Genomic DNA, 5,143 nt, shown 5'->3' on the forward strand with positions numbered 1-5,143 from the left:
TGGTTAAGTCTAACCAAATCCAAGAAAAGGTTAAGTCGGATTAAAGATTTGATTGGATCAAAGATCAGATTGGATAAAATTTCGGATTTGATTCAAATTTAGATTCTGCATATGTCTCAGTATTTTGACTATAACTTTCTGGTCAAATATCGGATTGAAGTGATTCAAATGGCATTGGAAAGCTAGCTCAAAATATTAAAATTCGTTATGAAATATAATTTTCATAATTCGGGCGGTTACTATGCCAAAATTTTCCTGCAATTAAAGGACACAAATCTGGACGAATCCTATTCCGATTTCAGACTTCTATTTTGATTGGAAGACAGACCTCTGAATTATCTTGGTTTAATAAAGCTTTTAGTACTTTCCTAAGCCTATAAATAAACTTCTTTGCATTCAATAAAAGATATAGAATTCCAGAGACTAGTTTTGGGATACAATTTTGGAGACAGAATGTAATCCACAGCTTTTTTTTAGTTTAGTTTTTCTTTAGTTTAGATTTTATTTTTATGTGGAGCTAATTCCTAACTAAGGTTGAGGATGAAGGCTCACTGATGAAGAACATGAATACTTTCATGTAAGTCTTTATTTATCTGATTTTATTGGGTTTAATATTTCAATTGTTTTACTTCTTTTCAATGTGTGGAGTGATTCTTGAATATGTTTTGTGATTCAAGGATACACTTGATGATTTAAGATAATTTCACATAATTGATTGCTTGATTTTATTTGCCTAAATAATTAGATATCCATTGTGATTTGTTCTACGGATACATTTGGTGTTTCAATTAAGATTGGATATTTTTTGTGATTTACGGATACATCTGATGATTTAATTGATATTGGATTCCTTTTGTGATTTGTGCAATGAATGGATACATGGGATGATTTTGATTAATTGTTTGAAGCATAATAAAACATATCTAAGATTTTAATTGTGAGAACTTCAGATTAATATTGATAAACATGGAAGTATGTTGTTATGAATCGATGAGTGTGAATTCTCAAACGTTAGTCTTTTATCTCTTAGTTTATTTTAATTAGTTTATATTTGTCTTTTAATTTTCAAAAATCAAAATTCAAAACCCTTTTGGATCTAGGTTAGGATTTAATTAGTTTAGATTTAAATTGCTCTTCCAAGAATACAATTCTCTTTGGGATCGACTTCGCACTTGCAATCCATTAAACTACAAACGATTCGTGCACTTGCGAGTTAAATAAATTTGCACAACAAGTTTTTGGGGCCGTTTCCGGGGAATTGTTTATTTTTTTGAAACCAATTTATTTCTACATTAGTTTTATTCTTCTACTAGTTATAGTTAGGATTTTATTTTATTTTTTTGCAATTTGTTTTGTTTTATTCCTATTACTAATAATAAAAAATTAAAAAAAGAAAAATTTTCTTTTGTTTGTTTTTTTATTTATTTGTTATTTATTTATTTATTTTTTGGCTTGTTTTACACCTCTGCTGCAGCACCTTCCGCACACCCCTGCTAGTGCGATCGATCCTAGCCCTGCTACGATCGAGCGTACTCGAGGCCAAGACAGCAAGTCAAGCGCACCTATGCTCTTTAACTGCTGCATCTTCACTCAAGCGCGATAGAGTGCACATCAGTGCGATCGAGCACACTCACAGCAAAGGCAGCAATTGCAGCAGTTCCGTAGATCTTTGCCAAAAATTTATTTTTTGTCATTTTTTGTGAGTTTTTAAATTTTAGTTTTATTTGTTTAGGCAATTAATCATTTTTTTTAGTTTATTTTATTTAAAAATACAAAAAAAAAAAAAAAAATGGTTAATGTTTTATGTGGGATATTTGCATGCTAAAAAGTGAGGGGGAAGCATGAATTTTCATTTTAATGATTTTAATGCATCTCCTAGTTATAGGATACCGGCTCCTACCAACTACCATTAAAATTTTTACCCACGAAAATCATGTTCATATTGTTTCAATCCTTATCATGCGGAAAACAATTCTCCAGATCTGCGAGCTGAGGTCAACGACTTATGAGACAAATTAGACCAAATTAGAGCAGCTAAATCTAGCTTTTCATATGAACAAATGAACACCAGTTTCTCTAGTCCGAGGTTTGATTCAAATTTCTATTGTTATAACTCAGGATGGAGCAACCAATCTGATTTCTCGGGATCAGCTCTGGCTACAGGAAATTATGCTCACCAATTTGATGAATTGCACCATTCAGAATATCCGCAGTTCAATAATCAAGCTCAACCTCCTGTTTATCAATCCATTACTCAAATGCCATAGCCTACACCACAATCATCATTGGAATACATGATGAAAACATTAATAGAAAAAGTCGACCAGTCCAATTCCCAAGCTATACAAGATCTCAAGAATTTCAACTCCCAAGCTATACAAGAGCTAAAAGGTTTTACCAATCAAATTGTACAGGAGCTGAGGAATTCCAACATGGCTACTGGCAGAGACATACAAGAACTTAAGCAGGCCACGACCAAGATAGAAGGACAGATCGTTCATCTAGTTGCTGACTTCAACATAATAAAGGAAGAAGAGCTTCAAAGTCAGCTGATGGCTGACAGTCACTACATGATTGATGAGGATGATTCCGAAAATTATTATCATGAGCATGCCCAAGTCACCATCACTCTAGAGAGTGAGGAAATTGTGGATAACAAAGAGAAGAAAGAGAAAGAGGAGCAAGTTGAGCACCCTGAGCAAGTTGAGCACCATGAGTAGTGAGCCCTCAACGGATCCTAATCTACCCAGTGACATGGAAGTGAGTACTGAAGCTCCTGCCTGCATCACTGTCCCTCTTGAGACACATCAAGAGCCCATAGCTTTATTGCTTGAATGTCTCAAAGAGCCATCTTATGTCAAGATACTCAAGGACTTGTGTACACATGCACACAAATCTAGGAACCACTTTCCTAAGAAGATCCCTCAAAGCAAGCAATTCTACATAAGATGGCAAAACATCCTTCTAGAGGGGTATGAAGTTTTAAAGAAGAAATGGTGGAAGGAATTGGTTGGACATTCGCATGATATGGGGAAACGCTGTAAAGTTTTCCCCTCCAGTTTATTTTTTGCACTTCACTCAACAAATTCTTTCTTTCCTTTTTCATTACATGTTATTTTTATTTGTTTTTGTTTTTAACAGCAATTAATCTTTTGATTTTTGTTTCTATAAAAAAAAAAAAAAAAAAATTGCTGTTAGTTTTTGTTGACAGGTGTTTTGGTATTTGAGTTTGGAGGATGCCCTGCCCTTTTTTCACACCTTGAGATTTCCTTACTTCCGGTAATGTATTTCTATACTACACATTGAGGGAAATGTGTAATTTAAATTTGGGGGTATGAAAAAACACTTTGTCTATTTATTTTTTGTTCTTATTGTTTATTTTTATTTGTCATTTTGTGTTAAAAAATTTGAAAAAAAAAAAAATTATGCTATGTTTTTGTCAAGTTTGAGTTAAATTGTGACTGTGATTTGCATTTCATTAGCTTGCTTAAAGGGTTGAACACATCATTATGTCATTAGAAGTCTGAGTCTTCTGACTTATTTTTGGGTAAAAGAGATTTCACTTGTTTTGAGATAAATTTTTATGAGCACATTAGCATATTTTCTGTGAGGTATGATTTTTGAGCTTAAGCTTGTTCTCTTTTAGATTTGTTGGATGACCTATTGATGAATAACCATTGGCTTGCAAGATATAAAAAAAAGAAAAAAGAAAAAAATTAAAAAGAGAAGGAAAAAGAAAAGAAAGATCATGTTGAGTTTTCCGTTGAGTAACCGGACCTCTTGCCTCATTAAGCATTGAGTGTTCGCGTCAAAAGTTGTAAAGTTCAGTGTTGATTTATGATATGTCTAATCTAACTTCGTAGCCTTTTTGACTTAAGTTAATAAGCCCTTAGGGATGTGTTACATTTAGTGCCCTAAAGCCACCTGGCATGGGAGTCATTGGCCTAACACTTGTTACATGGATCAATTAAAAAGCTTAAGGGAGTTAGACATTGCAGAGCTTGAAAAAAAAAAAAAAATGTATATTTTGCCTTAGTTGTTTCATTGTTAGGGATTCTTACAAATTTTATGGAACTTGTCTTGAGTTTAAGCTGAAAGCTTCATGATTGTATGCTAATTACACTTTACACTTTTTAAAGCATATGGGGTCTCAATTATCCATTTATGAGTGATTTGATTCTGGATTTTCTTTTGACTGTGATGATGGTATTTGTCTTTTTAAGCTTGCTAATGAATAAGAACCATGATTTATGTAAAATTTCTTTCTTGTTAACAACATAGTGTTACAATGTTTGTAGGTATCATTTCTGTTAAGCCCTCACGAGACTTCACTCGTCCACTAGGGATGCCTAAGGGTTTAAAAGGCTTGTTGCATATGCTAAATGCAATCGTTTCTCCCACGAAAGAGGATTTATGTTTCTTTCTTTCACTTTATTTTTTGTTTTGTTTTGCTAAGGGACTAGCAAAATGTAAGTTTGGGGGTGTTTGATCAATGTCAAATATTGCATACTTGGGCCCATTTATTTACATTTGTTAATCCTTTAGCTGTGTCGTTATTTAATATTTTGTGTTAGTTTTGTGTTTTTAATGTTTTGTAGGTCAATAAATAAAAACTACAGCTTTAAAGGGAAAAATGCAAAGTTTGGAAGAAAGCATACTCTGAGAAGACCTAGATGATGTGGTTAAGTCTAACCAAATCCAAGAAAAGGTTAAGTCGGATTAAGGATCAAATTGGATAAAATTTCGGATTTGATTCAAATTCAGATTATGCACGTGTCTCAGTAGTTTGACCATAACTTTCTGGTCAAATATCAGATTAAAGTGATTCAAACGGCATTGGAAATCTAACTTAAAATACTACAATTCGTTGTGAAATATTATTTTCCTAATTCGGAAGGTTACTATGCCAAAATTGCCCCGCAATTAAAGGACACAAATCTGGACGAATCCTATTCCGATTTCAGACTTCTATTTTTACTAGGAAACAGACCTCCGAATTATCTAGGTTTAATATGGCTTTTAGGACTTTCCTAAGCCTATAAATAAACCTCTTTGCATTCAAGAAAAGATATAGAATTCCAGAGACTAGTTTTGGGATACAATTTTGGAGACATAATGTAAACCACAGCTTTTCTTTTAGTTT

This window comes from Corylus avellana, chromosome 10, assembly GCF_965113065.1.
Source record: "Corylus avellana chromosome 10, dhCorAvel1.hap1.2, whole genome shotgun sequence".
NCBI lineage: Eukaryota > Viridiplantae > Streptophyta > Magnoliopsida > Fagales > Betulaceae > Corylus > Corylus avellana.